The sequence below is a fragment of the Hyla sarda genome, chromosome 4 (genome assembly GCF_029499605.1).
Source record: "Hyla sarda isolate aHylSar1 chromosome 4, aHylSar1.hap1, whole genome shotgun sequence".
NCBI lineage: Eukaryota > Metazoa > Chordata > Amphibia > Anura > Hylidae > Hyla > Hyla sarda.
This window is the reverse complement of record NC_079192.1, coordinates 302,736,309-302,755,472: the sequence shown is the minus strand read 5'-3', so window position 1 is coordinate 302,755,472 and position 19,164 is coordinate 302,736,309.

Genomic DNA, 19,164 nt, shown 5'->3' with positions numbered 1-19,164 from the left:
CAACAAAAAACGTGGTTTCAAATGGCTGGAAGTGCTCAACCCCAAATGCGGTTGTGCATTTATACTGGGGGAGCAGATCCTGCCCTTGTAGTCCGTTGCTAAGGGCGATCCCCAGCATAAAAATGCATACAATGGAGGATGCCTGCAGCGGACTACAAGTGCCACAATAGAATCCTACACCAGATAAACGGTGTGGATATGTAACAATTAGAATACAACACAAGAATATGGATGCACTACTGTGGTAGATGTAAACAATACATTGGCCATCCCTCAACACTGATGTTAAAATTGAGACATTCGTTGTGTATCCTTATATGAAGGACACACCAGAGCCCGCACACCAACGCCAAGGTTTCTCATTTTGGTGCGAGACCTAACGCTAGTCCTACCTGTGCTTGATAAACAGAACAGGGGCCAGTGGGCAATTACGGCAGCATTCGGCTGGCTCACAACTTCCTTCCAGATACCCTCCAGTGTTACTACGCACACATGCAATGGGAGGAGGGAGGCAAGCTGCAAGCCCCACCTGAGTTGGCTATTATGGGTGCCTGGCCTCACAGGTGCTTCCCCAATGCTGCCTGGTAGATATTCAAGGCGCATCAATGTTGGAGTTTACACACCTCCAAATTCAAAATTTAAGCAAACAACAAAAAACGTGGTTTCAAATGGCTGGAAGTGCTCAACCCCAAATGCGGTTGTGCATTTATACTGGGGGAGCAGATCCTGCCCTTGTAGTCCGTTGCTAAGGGCGATCCCCAGCATAAAAATGCATACAATGGAGGATGCCTGCAGCGGACTACAAGTGCCACAATAGAATCCTACACCAGATAAACGGTGTGGATATGTAACAATTAGAATACAACACAAGAATATGGATGCACTACTGTGGTAGATGTAAACAATACATTGGCCATCCCTCAACACTGATGTTAAAATTGAGACATTCGCCAGTGTATCCTTATATGAAGGACACACCAGAGCCCGCACACCAACGCCAAGGTTTCTCATTTTGGTGCGAGACCTAACGCTAGTCCTACCTGTGCTTGATAAACAGAACAGGGGCCAGTGGGCAATTACGGCAGCATTCGGCTGGCTCACAACTTCCTTGGAGATACCCTACAGTGTTACTACGCACACATGCAATGGGAGGAGGGAGGCAAGCTGCAAGCCCCACCTGAGTTGGCTATTATGGGTGCCTGGCCTCACAGGTGCTTCCCCAATGCTGCCTGGTAGATATTCAAGGCGCATCAATGTTGGAGTTTACACACCTCCAAATTCAAAATTTAAACAAACAACAAAAAACGTGGTTTCAAATGGCTGGAAGTGCTCAACCCCAAATGCGGTTGTGCATTTATACTGGGGGAGCAGATCCTGCCCTTGTAGTCCGTTGCTAAGGGCGATCCCCAGCATAAAAATGCATACAATGGAGGATGCCTGCAGTGGACTACAAGTGCCACAATAGAATCCTACACCAGATAAACGGTGTGGATATGTAACAATTAGAATACAACACAAGAATATGGATGCACTACTGTGGTAGATGTAAACAATACATTGGCCATCCCTCAACACTGATGTTAAAATTGAGACATTCGCCAGTGTATCCTTATATGAAGGACACACCAGAGCCCGCACACCAACGCCAAGGTTTCTCATTTTGGTGCGAGACCTAACGCTAGTCCTACCTGTGCTTGATAAACAGAACAGGGGCCAGTGGGCAATTACGGCAGCATTCGGCTGGCTCACAACTTCCTTCCAGATACCCTCCAGTGTTACTACGCACACATGCAATGGGAGAAGGGAGGCAAGCTGCAAGCCCCACCTGAGTTGGCTATTATGGGTGCCTGGCCTCACAGGTGCTTCCCCAATGCTGCCTGGTAGATATTCAAGGCGCATCAATGTTGGAGTTTACACACCTCCAAATTCAAAATTTAAACAAACAACAAAAAACGTGGTTTCAAATGGCTGGAAGTGCACTTGTAGTCCGCTGCAGGCATCCTCCATTGTATGCATTTTTATGCTGGGGATCGCCCTTAGCAACGGACTACAAGGGCAGGATCTGCTCCCCCAGTATAAATGCACAACCGCATTTGGGGTTGAGCACTTCCAGCCATTTGAAACCACGTTTTTTGTTGTTTGTTTAAATTTTGAATTTGGAGGTGTATAAACTCCAACATTGATGCGCCTTGAATATCTACCAGGCAGCATTGGGGAAGCACCTGTGAGGCCAGGCACCCATAATAGCCAACTCAGGTGGGGCTTGCAGCTTGCCTCCCTCCTCCCATTGCATGTGTGCGTAGTAACACTGGAGGGTATCTGGAAGGAAGTTGTGAGCCAGCCGAATGCTGCCGTAATTGCCCACTGGCCCCTGTTCTGTTTATCAAGCACAGGTAGGACTAGCGTTAGGTCTCGCACCAAAATGAGAAACCTTGGCGTTGGTGTGCGGGCTCTGGTGTGTCCTTCATATAAGGATACACTGGCGAATGTCTCAATTTTAACATCAGTGTTGAGGGATGGCCAATGTATTGTTTACATCTACCACAGTAGTGCATCCATATTCTTGTGTTGTATTCTAATTGTTACATATCCACACCGTTTATCTGGTGTAGGATTCTATTGTGGCACTTGTAGTCCGCTGCAGGCATCCTCCATTGTATGCATTTTTATGCTGGGGATCGCCCTTAGCAACGGACTACAAGGGCAGGATCTGCTCCCCCAGTATAAATGCACAACCGCATTTGGGGTTGAGCACTTCCAGCCATTTGAAACCACGTTTTTTGTTGTTTGTTTAAATTTTGAATTTGGAGGTGTGTAAACTCCAACATTGATGCGCCTTGAATATCTACCAGGCAGCATTGGGGAAGCACCTGTGAGGCCAGGCACCCATAATAGCCAACTCAGGTGGGGCTTGCAGCTTGCCTCCCTCCTCCCATTGCATGTGTGCGTAGTAACACTGTAGGGTATCTCCAAGGAAGTTGTGAGCCAGCCGAATGCTGCCGTAATTGCCCACTGGCCCCTGTTCTGTTTATCAAGCACAGGTAGGACTAGCGTTAGGTCTCGCACCAAAATGAGAAACCTTGGCGTTGGTGTGCGGGCTCTGGTGTGTCCTTCATATAAGGATACACTGGCGAATGTCTCAATTTTAACATCAGTGTTGAGGGATGGCCAATGTATTGTTTACATCTACCACAGTAGTGCATCCATATTCTTGTGTTGTATTCTAATTGTTACATATCCACACCGTTTATCTGGTGTAGGATTCTATTGTGGCACTTGTAGTCCGCTGCAGGCATCCTCCATTGTATGCATTTTTATGCTGGGGATCGCCCTTTGCAACGGACTACAAGGGCAGGATCTGCTCCCCCAGTATAAATGCACAACCGCATTTGGGGTTGAGCACTTCCAGCCATTTGAAACCACATTTTTTGTTGTTTGTTTTATATATATATATATATATATATATATATATATATATATATATATATATATATATACTCGAGTATAAGCCGACCCGAGTATAAGCCGAGACCCCTAATTTCAACCCAAAATCCCAGGAAAAGTTATTGACTCGAGTATAAGCCTAGGGTGGGAAATACCTCATCCCCCCATGTAATCATCCAGACCCGTCATTAACATCCTCATCATCATCCCCTTGTCATCATCCCACACATCCCCCCTTCCTCATCCCCTTATCATCCCACACATCCCCCCTTCATCATCCCCTTATCATCCCACACATCCTCCCTTCATCATCCCCTTATCATCCCACACATCCCCCCTTCATCATCCCCTTATCATCCCACACCCCCCCTTCATCATCCCCACCCCCCTTCATCATCCTCTTCTCATCATTCGCCCTCAGTGGTCTTCAACCTGCGGACCTCCAGAGGTTTCAAAACTACAACTCCCAGCAAGCCCGGGCAGCCATCGGCTGTCCGGGCTTGCTGGGAGTTGTAGTTTTGAAATCTCCGGAGGTCCGCAGGTTGAAGACCACTGCGGCCTTCAACATCATCCAGCCCCCTCTCACCCCCCTTTAGTTCTGTACAGTACTCACCTCCGCTCGGCGCTGGTCCGGTCCTGCAGGGCTGTCCGGAGAGGAGGTGGTCCGGTGAGGAGGTGGTCCGGGCTGCTATCTTCACCGGGGGCGCCTCTTCTCCGCGCTTCCGGCCCGGAATAGAGGCGTTGCCTTGACAATGACGCAGAAGTACGTTGGCAATGAACGCACCTCTGCGTCGTTGTCACGGCAACGTGACTATTCTGAGGCCGGGCCCGAAGCGCTTAGAAGAGGCCTCCCCGGTGAAGATAGCAGCCCGGAACCACTATCCCACCGGACCACCTCCTCTCCGGACAGTCCTGCAGCACCGGACCAGCGCCGAGCGGAGGTGAGTATTCAGAACTAAAGGGGGTGAGAGGGGGCTGGATGATGTTGAAGGCCGCAGTGGTCTTCAACCTGCGGGCCTCCGGAGGTTTCAAAACTACAACTCCCAGCAAGCCCGGACAGCCGATGGCTGCCCGGGCTTGCTGGGAGATGTAGTTTTGAAACCTCTGGAAGTCCGCAGGTTGAAGACCACTGCGGGTGGGGGAGTTCACTCGAGTATAAGCCGAGGGGGGTGTTTTCAGCACGAAAAATCGTGCTGAAAAACTCGGCTTATACTCGAGTATATATGGTATATATATATATATATATATATATATATATATATATATATATATATATATATATATATATGTATATATATATTTATATATATATATATATATATATATATATATATTTAAATCTATATATATATATATATATATAGGAGCATATGTACAACCCATGTATGGGTAAAACAGAGGGTTCATTGACATTATAAAATGTATGGGGGATGAGAAGATTCACACATAAGTATAATGTAAAAATATAAATTATATATAATTAATTGTAAAAAATATAAATAGGTATTTTAAGTCTGGTTACCCAAGTAGCAGTTCGATTAATAGTCTGGAGTGGGAGAGATAAAAACACAATAAAACAGTGCAATAAAACTACATAATAAATTCACACAATAATATATTCAACTGTTAAGAATGCATCATAGAGAACGCTCAATCAGTTCGTTGAGACACAGAGGCATTAACAAGCGTAATTTATAAATCCAGTAGTTCTCTCTTCTTTTTAGCATGAGAACCACTGGGGATTCTCTCTGGGTATCCCTTCAATCGGGGTGATTGTGATAGCCCCAAAGTCGGAGTTATGAGACTCCACTAAATGTTTGGAGACACTGTGCAGCAAAAATCCTAATTTAGTGTTGTTCCTGTGCTTACTGACCCTGTCTCTCATTTGGATAGTGCGCCCAATATACTGTAAGCCACAGGAGCATTGTAATAGATATACAACAAATTTTTAATTACAGTTAAGAAATGTCTTACTTGGGAAGGATTCCTTGGTGACTGCGGATGTAAACTCTTTCGCTTTGTTGGAAATATTATCACAACATTTACACCTGGAGACACCGCACTTGTAGCTACCAACTCTATTTAAAAAAGTGGTTTTAGGTGCATTATCCTTTTTGAGCCTGCTTGGTGCTACTATATTTCCTAAAGTGCGATTTCTCCTAAATGTCAGACCTGGTCTAGGAGGGAGACATGGACTGAGACATGGATCCTGTAACAAAATATGCCAATGTTTGTTTAAAATCTTTTTGATATCTTTATTCTCCCTGCAAAAATGTGTAATAAAGTTAATGGACCATTCTGTATTAGACTCAGTGGACTCAGTGAATAGTGAAGATGCACTGGATTTTTTACTACTGGGTAGTAAGCAATCTTGCTGGGTAAATGTACTGGCCTTCTTGTAGGAAAAATCAATTTTTGGATAGTGTTTGGCACGGAATCTGTTCTTGAAAATCAGACTCCAAATACCAGTTTCGCCTGATTTTCTTAAATTTATCCATTTTTTTGTAATGTCTACTTCTGAATTCAACTGTTTTAAAATATGTTTTGGTTTGTAGTTTACCAGAGTTACCGTGGAAAACTATTACAACAAAAAATTCTGCATAGTTGTTAAAAATTGATTGTGTGAAATTAAGACCCCAATCATTTGTGTTAAGAACCATTAACCCCTTAAGGACCGGGGGGGGGGGGGTTCCGTTTTTGCATTTTCGTTTTTTGCTCCTTGCCTTTAAAAAATCATAACTCTTTCAATTTTGCACCTAAAAATCCATATGAGGGCTTATTTTTTGCGCCACCAATTCTACTTTTTAATGACATCAGTCATTTTGCCCAAAAATCTACGGTGAAATGGGAAAAAAATCATTGTGAGACAAAATTGAAAAAAAAAACGCCGTTTTGTAACTTTTGGGGGCTTCTGTTTCCACGTAGTACATATTTCGGTAAAAAGGACACCTTATCTTTATTCTGTAGATTCATACAATTAAAATGACACCCTACTTATATAGTTTTGATTTTGCCGTACTTCTGGAAAAAATCATAACTTCATGCAGGAAAATTAATATGTTTAAAATTGTCATTTCTGACCCCTATAACTTTTTAATTTTTCCGTGTATGGGGCGGTATGTGGGCTCATTTTTTGCGCCGCCGTGATCTGAAGTTTTTAACGGTACCATTTTTGCATTGATGGGACTTATTGATTGCTTTTTATAAATTTTTTCATGATATAAAAAGTGAGCAAAAATGCACTATTTTTGACTTTGGAATTTTTTTGCGCTTACACCATTGACCATGCGGTTTAATTAACGATATATTTTTATAATTCGGACAATATCTCACGCGGCGATACCATATATGTTTATTTTTATTTACACTGTGTTTTTTTTATGGGAAAAGGAGGGTGATTCAAACTTTTAATATGGGAGGGGTTAAATGATCTTTATTCACTTTTTTTTCACTTTTTTTTTTGCAGTGTTATAGCTCCCATAGGGACCTATAACACTGCACACACTGATCTTTTACATTGATCACTGGTTTCTCATAAGAAACCAGTGATCGATGATTCTGCCGCTTGACTGCTCAAGCCTGGATCTCAGGCACTGAGCAGTCATTCGGCGATCGGACAGTGAGGAGGCAGGTAGGGACCCTCCTGCTGTCCTGTAAGCTGTTCGGGATGCCGCGATTTCGCCGCAGCTATCCCGAACAGCCCACTGAGCTAACCGGCATACTTTCACTTTTCAACTTTGAACGCCGCGTCTAAAGGGTTAATAGCGCGTAGCACCGCGATCAATACCGCGTGCTATTAGCCACGGGTCCGACTCGCGTTATAGATCGGGAGCGGACACATGACGTTCCAGTACGTCATGTGTCCTTAAGGGATTAAAAATTCACTTAGTTCAGATGAACTTCCACTCCAGATGAAAAAAATATAATCTATAAATCATTTATAAAACCGACAATGCCTAAAAAGGGGATGGGGGTATATTATCTATTTTTCAAAGAGGCCCACAAACAAGTTAACAAAACTTGGTGTCACCTTCGACCCAATGGCTGTACCTGTGTGTTGCGAATATATTTAATTCAAAATAATTATGGGTTATTATAAATCGTAATCCTTTTATTACAAAGTCCCTTTGTGCTGATGGCATATCGTCATCTAGTTCAAGAAAGTGAGATATTGCACTTAGCCCTAGTTCATGGTCTATTACAGTGTATAACGAGGAAATATCCATCGTAACCAAAAAATAGTCATTACTCATGGTGCTTCTATGATGTTCTTAATAAAATCTGTGGTGTCTCTCAGATGTGATTTAACTTAAAAACATGTTTTTGCAATAGTACATCAATATAATGGGCTAGGTTAGCTGGAAGAGAGTTTATCCCTGAAATAATGGGGTGGCCTGGGGGGTTCTTTTGGTCTTTATGAACCTTAGGAAGATAATAAAACAGTGGGAGAGCAGGTTCAGTTATTGTTATGTATTCCCTTTCTGCCTTATCCAGGTCACCACTAGCACAACCTTCCAGGACTAGGATTTTAAGTTCCTCATTGTATTTATCAGTGGGGTTAAATGTTAGAGGTGTGTAATAGGTGGTATCCGAGAGTAACCTTAGGGCCTCTTTGACATTATCATCATAATCGAGGATTACAATCCCGCCCCCTTTATTTGAAGTGTAGTGTAACTTTGTTTTTGTCATGTTCTCCAGGTCTGAGAAGGTCTCTTTAAAGTTACCTTTCGACTGAATAGGAAAGAAAGAAGATTTTGGGCGTAAGTGAGAATGAATAGGGGGGAGGGTCCAATGTGATGTTGTAAGTGTCATTGCAGTGGGTCTCTTCACTGTTAGTGCTATCTTTGATAGCAAAAAAACGTTTGATCATCAGTTTCCTGACATAACTGTTTAGGCCCATAAAAAGGCCAAAACTACCGTATTTATCGGCGTATAACACGCACTTTTTAGGCAAAAATTTTTAGCCTAAAGTCTGTGTGCGTGTTATACGCCGATACACCCCCAGGAAAGGCAGGGGGAGAGAGGCCGTCGCTGCCCGCTTCTCTCCCCCTGCCTTTCCACCCCCTGGTTATCGCCGACAGCCAGGGGGAGAGAAGGGGCAGCGGCACCCATTGCCAGCGCCGCTGCCCCGTTGCCTCCCCCCATCCCCGGTAGCATAATTACCTGAGTCCGGTCCGCGCTACTCCAGGCCTATGCGCTGAACGGCGCGGCGCATGACGTCAGAGCGCCGCGCCGTGCATAGCAACGACGCTGGGGACGCACGACGGAGGCCTGGAGCAGCGCGGACCGGACTCAGGTAATTATGCCACCGGGGATGGGGGGAGGCAACGGGGCAGCGGCGCGGGCAATGGGTGCCGCTGCCCCTTCTCTCCCCCTGGCTGTCGGCGCCGCTTCTCTCCCCCTGGCTATCAGCGCCGGCACCGATAGTCAGGGGGACAGAACGGGCAGCGGCGCCGATAACCAGGGGGTGAAAAGGGCCGACAGCAGCGCTCTAGACCCCAGTAAAGGCAGGGGGAGAGAAGCGGGCAGCGACGGCCTCTCTCCCCCTGCCTTTCCTGGGGGTATATCGGGGTATACACGCGCACACATGCACCCTCATTTTTTCATGGATATTTGGGTAAAAAACTTTTTTTACCCAAATATCCTTGGTAAAATGAGGGTGCGTGTTATAGGCCGGTGCGTGGTATACCCCGATAAATACGGTATCTGCCTTGGATGTGGGGCAAAAAGAAAGGCCCCTTTCTAAAATCTTACTCTCAATATCATCAAGGACGTATAGAACACAAGTTAAACATTTTGACAGTAGTTGTACCCTCTTTCAGAGGTTTCTCTTTTTCCTTTCCTTCTTTCCTCCATCTTCCTCCCCTACATCCTCGCTTCCTCAGCCTTTTCTTTTTCCTTATGTTGCTGCTATTTTAGCCCCTCCTATAATATTTTTTTATACCTGAGGTTGCTATCATATATTTTATGTATATTGCTGCTAGACTGTTCCAATTTCACCCCCTTTTTGCTGTCCTTATGTTGCTGCTATTTTTACCCCCTACTTTTTTCAGTCCCTGATTTATTGCTATCAACCTCTTAGTCCTTCATAGTACTAGTCTGATTTTATTTTACTATGCTATTATATTTATTGGTGCTATACAATCATTATAAAAACATTGCCCTGTAGACTCACTCTCCCCTGTATGCCTGGGCTTCTCATCCGATCAACTGCAAAACATTGCTTTATTTCTAGAAATTACTTACTATTCAGTGCTTTGTGCTATTCTTTATGTTGATACACTATGGTTAAATGTACCACTGAGATGCCGTACTATAATATCTACACACTGTTTCCACTCATGTCTTTTCTATAGGAACGTCGTCAGTGGCTGGCGGAAATCACATGACCCCGCCGTTTGACAACGTGTGGCTAGTTATCATTCGGCCGCTGAAGTTTTTTCTACTAGTCCCTGACAACTTATCTTCTGTTTACATACGATCGGAGAACCGCCGCATGACTTCTGACACTGTTTGTTTATTTACATTATGCGCACGGCGAGCTTCACTCCCATGCACTACTACCGGTGCGTGTGAAAAGGGCTTGCTGTGACCTTTAGTTATGCACATTGTGTTCTAAATAATTTTCAAATTTTGCTGTACTTTATGCTGCTTATTATATTCATCCTTAATAATGAACATTTATTTATATTGTTTTTATGATTCAGTATGTGATTTTGAAACTTGTTTGTAACTCCGCCCACTGTATCTGGCATCCATGTTTACTGTATATAAAGAACTCCTTTTGAGATGTTATGTATGCCAATCTGAGGAAGGAGGTCTGGCCCTCCAAAACGCGCCATTGGTTTTAACATATCTAAATAAACATAGTGCTCTGTAGCACTTTAACTGCACTCCAGCATCTGGCTTAAATTTTCTGGAACCAGGAACAGCGCCCGCAAAAAGTTTTTTTTTTTTCCTTTATATCCGAAAGTCTGCTATGGCCATTATGCCTGTTCACATGTAATTTACAGATGATGGTTGGCTGAAATGGCCAAAATCAGCCTTTTGGCTAATCATTATTTTGTGTATGCCTAACCATATTCATGAGACATTAGGCTAGCCAAACCAGCCATTTCTTATGGGACTGGCTGGCCATCTAATGCAAATTACAAGTTTAGCCAATGTTTGTTCTGCATATCAGAAAAAGAATAAATCATGTTGATTTTCAACATGCCTTTTCCTTTGTTCTCAAGGGAGATAAGAGATGTCTACCAGCAATGTACTACCCTGAACCCAAACACAAAACATGCACATTTGGCCAAACAGACATGCATGTGTATGGATAGCCAACAGCAATTGAAAGTGCAAGGCCTTCTTAAAGGCAGCCAGATATATTAGACAAATGTTGGCCAAAAATCATGAAAATCGGAGTTCTCTGGTTCCTCTTGCTCGCATGGAAGCACCCACATCTGCCTAGTCATTCACTAATAGGAGAAACAAAAACGATCAAGTGAAAAGTGTAAACATTTTGAGGACAACTTATCAATTCATTGATGCTTTTCTTCATACTAATTTTAAAGATGGGTTCACACCACAATTTGTGCCTCCGAGGCACAACTGTCAAAATGGCATGTTGATGTATTCATACTCGGATAGGCATGGACCCCTTTATTTTAAAGGCCCAAGTGTAGTCAGTCAGTGACTACATTCAGGTTTTTTTCAGAGTGTATCCAGGTTTCATCTCAGACTGAGACAAAAACTCTGATATGTTCAGAAAATTACCAGAATGCAGTCATAGCTGACTACTCTCGGACCATTGAAATTATGGGGTCCATGCCTCAGCATGTCACTTCGACAGCTTCCCCAAGTGTCCGTGCCTCAGAGGCACAAATTGTGATGTGAACGCACTCTGTTAAAAGGAATGTGTAATCAAAATGACCTATTGTTTGAATAAAGCTATTTTGTTAAACATAATTTTACTATCTTTACTTAATAATAAACCTGGAATCTTGCAGTTTTCTGTCTGGCAACTATGCATAATATTAAACTGAGACTAGCTGTTCTATACAGATTACTTTGCAGTAGTGTCTTCCTTATCATCGCAGACAGGAGTAGAATATAAGGTGACACTAGTAGATAGATAAGACAATAGATGATGTTCATAGCTGCCTTCCCCTCCCTGTGCAATGACCTTGGCACAAGCACAGCGCATTCCCAGAAACCTTTCCAATTCATGTGAATAGGACAGCTCCTGTCTATTGTTACCTATGTCTATGGGGCTTGTTGTAAAGCAATTGTGTATTAGAATCTGTTCCGATGGTTAGAAATGCTGTCTAGCCCCATCGTCGTATGGAACAGTCTATAAGGGTACGTTCCCACACGGCGTATTTGCTGCGTATTTGTTGCTGCGTATTTTATTTTCCCTGTTGAAGTCAATGGGTAGGAAAGTACGCAGCACCAAATACGCAGCAAATACGCAGCAAAATACACCATGTGGGAATGCACCCTAAAGCTGTAAGTTGCTCGCCGTACATATATACAATTTGGAACATGAACTTGTAGTGCTGTGATATTAAATTGTATAACAATTAATGAATTAAAAAACTTTGTAGGCAGAAAAACGGATTTCTGCCTTGTACAGTTTACTATATCTGTTTACGGCAATGTTTTTTGTTTGCAACATGAGTTACACTGTTTTATTATTTCTTTTTCATTTGTGACTGTATTTACCAGTCACTTAATGTATATATTTTCTTTCCTATATATTTCATTTGTATCTAGTTAAAAAAAAGCCTCTTATAAGCAATCATTTAACCTGTATACAGTCGGGGGGAAAAGTCTATAGTCAGCCACCAATTGTGCAAGTTCTCCCACTTAAAAAGATGAGAGAGGTCTGTAATTTTTATCATAAGTATACCTCAACTATGAGAAAACAAATCCATAAAATCACACTGTCTGATTTTTTAAGAATTTATTTGCAAATTATGATGGAAAATAAGTATTTGGTCAATAACAAAAGTTAATTTCAATACTTTGTTAAATACCCTTTGTTGGCAATGACAGAGGTCAAACGTTTTCAGTAAGTCTTCACAAGGTTTTCACACACTGTTACTGGTATTTTGGCCCATTCCTCCATGCAGATCTCCTTTAGAGCAGTGATGTTTTGGGGCTGTCGCTGGGCAACACAGACTTTCAACTCCCTCCAAAGGTTTTCTATGGGGTTGAGATCTGGAGACTGGCTAGGCCACTCAAGGACCTTGAAATGCTTCTTTGCCCGGGCGGTGTGTTTTGGATCATTGTCATGCTGAAAGACCCAGACACGTTTCATGTTCAATGCCCTTGCTGATGGAAGGAGGTTTTCACTCAAAATACATTCATTCTTTCCTTTACAGGGATCAGTCATCCTGGTCCCTTTGCTGAAAAACAGCCCCAAAGCATGATGTTTCCATGCCCATGCTTCACAGTAGGTATGGTGTTCTTTGGATGCAACCCAGCATTCTTTCTCCTTCAAACATGACGAGTTCATCCAAATGCTTGGGATCATTAAAATGCTCTCTAGCAAACTTCAGACAGGCCTGAACATGTACTGGCTTAAGCAGGGGGACACATCAGGCACTGCATAATTTGAGTCCCTGGCGGCATAGTGTGCTACTGATGGTAGCCTTTGTTACTTTGGTCCCAGCTCTCTGCAGGTCATTCACTAGGTCCCTACGTGTGGTTCTGGAATTTTTGCTCACCATTCTTGTCATCATTTTGACACCATGGGGTGAGATCTTGTGTGGAGCCCCAGATTGAGGGAGATTATCAGTTGTCTTGTATGTCTTCCATTTTCTAATTATTGCTCCCAGAGTTGATTTCTTCACACCAAGCTGCTTGCCTATTGCAGATTCAGTCTTCCCAGCCTGGTGCAGGTCTACAATTTTGTTTCTGGTGTCCTTCGACAGCTCTTTGGTCTTGGCCATAGTGGAGTTTGGAGTGTGACTGTTTGAAGTTGTGGAGAGGTGTCTTTTATACTGATAACAAGTTCAAACAGGTCCCATTAATACAGATAATGAGTGGAGGACAGAGGAGACTCTTAAAGAAGAAGTTACAGGTCTGTGAGAGCCAGAAATCTTGCTTGTTTGTAGGTGGCCAAATACTTATTTTCCACCATAATTTTCAAATAAATTTGTTAAAAATCAGACAATGTGATTTTATGGATTTTTTTTCTCATTATGTCTCTCATAGTTGAGGTATACCTATGATGAAAATTACAGGCCTCTCTCATCTTTTTGAGTGGACGAACTTGCACAATTGGTGGCTGACTAAATACTTTTTTTCCCCACTGTACATCTAAATAAAAAGGCTGGAAAAACATCTGCAAGGAACTTTCGCAAGTCTCATATAAGCAATCTTTCCCAGGATAGACGCACAAGGCATATTCTAGGTTTAATGGGAGTAATTCTCTACACCAGAGCACAGCAGCAATGGGAGAATGTTGTGGTTTGTTTTTAAACTGAGAACATATTAATGTAATGATCCCTTCTCCCTCCCCCTTCCACGCTTATGGGAATTAAAAGCCTATTAAAAGGCACAGTGGGAATGTGTTCCTGGCGGGAGGAAGGTGCCATGTGTACAGCACAGCAGCCTGGAGCCTGGATGGAGTCAACTATGTTTCTTTTGGATGCAGGCCGGGAATGGGAAACACTGCATCCCTTGTCCCTCCTAACCCAGACCCACCAAAGCCCCTATACAACTCATACCCAGCTCTGTCCTTCCATGCTGTGACTAGCCTCTGCTTTCATGATCTATGCCCTCTACTTTTCCCTCTATATTGGCACATAAACAAAAACATTATGAGTTGACTCCTTTTATTATGCCACATTCTCACTTGATAGCTATACACAGTGATGTCTATAAGCCGAAAAATATTAACCAGTATAGAGAAGGATGTGGAACAAGGATGTGTTCTTTATTCATTTTCTCCTTCTGACAGGTCACTTACAGTGAATATTATTCTGCATATATGTAACATTTCCTGTTGGAACAATAAACAATAAATCACTGCACTTCAACAGTTTGTTTCATAGGAAACTGAAGACTATAATGAATAATGCCTGGCTTGGAGCAAAAGAAAAAAAAAGTGAATGTAACTTTAATGACAAGTTGTTCTGGCTTCCTCAGTAGTGAAGGGGTTACTTCCTCTAGAACGATTTTAGCGTGACTGTACACAGAAGACTGTGCAGCTCTGTCACTACACATCAGTGTTCTCAGTCCAGGGCAATTTGACACTGGGCCGACACCACAAAAACCAGACTTTAACTAAAACAGGCTCCAGATAACACGCACACCCAGAATAAGAAGCCCTTTGCATATTCTAATATTTACTGACTTACAAAGCAATTGGTAAAATTACCTTCCTGGAAAGTGCGTGCAATCGTGTTGCTTATTAGTTTGTTTTCTCAAAGAGAAATTACTTCTAAATAAAATATTTATTGATTTCAGGGTTAATTGTGGTCCTGCATTGAGCCCCAATGTAAATGTTCTGCTAGCAAATGTATTATGTTTTAAAGGGGTATTCCAGGCAAAACCTTTATATATATATATATATATATATATATATATATATATATATATATATATATATATATATAAACTGGCTCCGGAAAGTTTAACAGATTTGTAAATTACTTCTATTAAAAATCTTAATCCTTCCAATAGTTATTAGCTTCTTTAGTTTTCTGTCTAACTGCTCAATGATGATGTCACGTCCCGGGAGCTGTGCATGATGGGAGAATATCCCCATAGGAACTGCACAGCTCCCGGGACGTGAGTCATCAGAGAGCAGTTAGGCAGATAACAACAACTCAACTTCAGAAGCTAATAACTATTGGAAGGATTAAGATTTTTTAATAGAAGTAATTTACAAATCTGTTTAACTTTCCGGAGCTAGTTGATATATATTAAAAAAAAAAGTTTTGGCCTGGAATAACCCTTTAAGTCTAAAGAAGTTCTTCTGTTCAAGACCTTTATTTTTTATTTCTCAGATCCACTTTTTAGTACTATAAGGTCAGGGCCGGCCCTATAATGGGTCCCACTCGGTACATTGGACCCAGGCGGCACCTTCACAGGAGCGGCAAACTGCCCCCCCCCCCCCCAAAAAAAAAAAATAGATTTTAAACCCCTTCCCAAACAATGACATACTGGTAAGTCCTAGGTCAGGAGAGGGGAATATGGCACGGGCTTGCGGGTCAGATCCGCATCATAACCAGCAGATCCCCACTGCAATCAGCAGCTGACATCTGCCGGTAATGACGGACATCAGGGCTGGCTCCGATGTCCGTCATTTAAATGGTTAAATGCTGTGATCAATAGAAATCACGAAATTTAGACATTAAATGGTGGTAATCCTTGGTGTCTAGGGGACCCATCGGCAGCTCCACAATGTATTCGCGTGCTGTCTATTGGTTGCTGTGGAAGAACGGGGACTTACCCATCCTTGGCGATTGCTTAAGGCTGTCTTAGACATCCCTTAGCATTTGAGCCCCGAAAACATAGATCAATGAAATGCAATAGCAATTCATTGATATATATATATATATATATATATATATATATATATATAAGCCATCTACTGATGGGTTATGATAGGCCCCTAGGGGGGCAAAAATAAGTAAAAAAAATATGTTTTAAAAAATAAAAAATTCCCCCCTAATAAAAGTTTAAATCACCCCCTCCCCCTTAAAAAAAAAAAATTATTTGCTATTACCACTTATGTAATTGTCCAAACTATTAAATTATGGCATTCCTGATCAGGCAAAGTGAACGGCGTGAACGTAAAAAAAATTGCAAATGCCAAAATTGCTTATTTTTTGAGGGGTGAGGGAGGGCAGCATTTCACTCTTGGTCCCAGGCAGCACAATGTCTTGGGATGGCCCTGTACGAGGTCATTATAAATGTAGGCTCATCAATAGTTTGCTATTGCTAAGCTCCAGATTTTTCAGTATAAGGGCCACATTGTATGTTATACAAATTTTTGAGGTCCAAATGAAGAATACATATGCCCACAATCATTTGTTTGCCCCCACCATCATCTCTTTGCCCCCCTGCAAATTCATATTATCTTATTTCTCCACATTTAGTAGTACATTTATTAATAACCAAAGTCTATTGTTACGCCGAGCGCTCCGGGTCCCCGCTCCTCCCCGGAGCGCTCGCTACACTTCCCTCACTGCAGCGCCCCGGTCGGTTCCACGGACCCGGGGCGCTGCGTTACCACCTCCGGCCGGGATGCGATTCGCGATGCGGGTAGCGCCCGCTCGCGATGCGCACCCCGGCTCCCGTACCTGACTCGCTCCCCGTCAGTTCTGTCCCGGCGCGCGCGGCCCCGCTCCCTAGGGCGCGCGCGCGCCGGGTCTTTGCGATTTAAAGGGCCACTGCACCGCTGATTGGTGCAGTGGTTCCAATTAGTGTTTACACCTGTGCACTTCCCTATATCACCTCACTTCCCCTTCACTCCCTCGCCGGATCTTGTTGCCCTAGTGCCAGTGAAAGCGTTCCTTGTGTGTTCCTTGCCTGTGATTCCAGACCTTCTGCCGTTGCCCCTGACTACGATCCTTGCTGCCTGCCCCGACCTTCTGCTACGTCCGACCTTGCTTCTGTCTACTCCCTTGTACCGCGCCTTTCTTCAGCAGCCAGAGAGGTTGAGCCGTTGCTAGGGGATACGACCTGGTCACTACCGCCGCAGCAAGACCATCCCGCTTTGCGGCGGGCTCTGGTGAAAACCAGTAGTGACTTAGAACCGATCCTCTAGCACGGTCCACGCCAATCCCTCTCTGGCACAGAGGATCCACCACCTGCCAGCCGGCATCGTGACAGTAGATCCGGCCATGGATCCCGCTGAAGTTCCTCTGCCAGTTGTCGCTGACCTCACCACGGTGGTCGCCCAGCAGTCACAACAGATTGCGCAACAAGGCCAACAGCTGTCTCAACTGACTGTTATGCTACAACAGTTACTACCACAGCTCCAGCAATCATCTCCTCCGCCAGCTCCTGTACCTCCTCCGCAGCGAGTGGCCGCTTCTGGAATACGACTATCCTTGCCGGATAAATTTGATGGGGACTCTAAGTTTTGCCGTGGCTTTCTTTCCCAATGTTCATTACACTTGGAGATGATGTCGGACCAGTTCCCCACCGAAAGGTCTAAAGTGGCTTTCGTAGTCAGCCTGCTGTCTGGAAAAGCCCTGGCTTGGGCCACACCGCTCTGGGACCGCAATGACCCCGTCACTGCCTCTGTACACTCCTTCTTCTCGGAAATTCGAAGTGTTTTTGAGGAACCTGCCCGAGCCTCTTCTGCTGAGACTGCCCTGTTGAACCTGGTCCAGGGTAATTCTTCCGTTGGCGAGTATGCCGTACAGTTCCGTACCCTTGCTTCAGAATTATCCTGGAATAATGAGGCACTCTGCGCGACCTTTAAAAAAGGCCTATCCAGCAACATTAAAGATGTTCTGGCCGCACGAGAAATCCCTGCTAACCTACATGAACTCATCCATCTTGCCACTCGCATTGACATGCGTTTTTCCGAACGGCGTCAGGAGCTCCGCCAGGATATGGACTCTGTTCGCACGAGGCGTTTCTTCTCCCCGGCTCCTCTCTCCTCTGGTCCCCTGCAACCTGTTCCTGTGCCTCCCGCCGTGGAGGCTATGCAGGTCGACCGGTCTCGCCTGACACCCCAAGAGAGGACACGACGCCGCATGGAGAATCTCTGCCTGTACTGTGCTAGTACCGAACACTTCCTGAGGGATTGTCCTATCCGTCCTCCCCGCCTGGAAAGACGTCCGCTGACTCCGCACAAAGGTGAGACAGTCCTTGATGTCTACTCTGCTTCTCCACGTCTTACTGTGCCTGTGCGGATGTCTGCCTCTGCCTTCTCCTTCTCTGCTGTGGCCTTCTTGGACTCTGGATCTGCAGGAAATTTTATCTTGGCCTCTCTCGTCAACAGGTTCAACATCCCGGTGACCAGTCTCGCCAGACCCCTCTACATCAATTGTGTAAACAATGAAAGATTGGACTGTACTATACGTTTCCGCACGGAGCCCCTTCTAATGTGCATCGGATCTCATCATGAGAGGATTGAACTGTTGGTCCTCCCCAATTGCACTTCTGAAATCCTTCTTGGACTTCCCTGGCTTCAACTCCATTCCCCAATCCTGGATTGGTCCACTGGGGAGATCAAGAGTTGGGGGCCCTCTTGTTCCAAGGACTGCTTAAAACCGGTTCCCAGTAAACCTTGCCGTGTCCCTGTGCTTCCTCATGTAACCGGTCTCCCTAAGGCCTATATGGACTTTGCGGACGTTTTTTGCAAAAAACAAGCTGAGACTCTACCTCCTCACAGGCCTTATGATTGTCCCATTGACCTCCTCCCGGGCACTACTCCACCCCGGGGCAGAATCTATCCTCTGTCCGTCCCAGAGACTCTTGCCATGTCTGAATACGTCCAAGAAAATTTAAAAAAGGGCTTTATCCGTAAATCCTCCTCTCCTGCCGGAGCCGGATTTTTCTTTGTGTCCAAAAAAGATGGCTCTCTACGTCCTTGCATTGACTACCGCGGTCTCAATAAAATCACGGTTAAGAACCGCTACCCCCTACCCCTCATCTCTGAACTCTTTGATCGTCTCCAAGGTGCCCATATTTTTACCAAACTGGACTTAAGAGGTGCTTATAATCTCATCCGCATCAGAGAGGGGGATGAATGGAAAA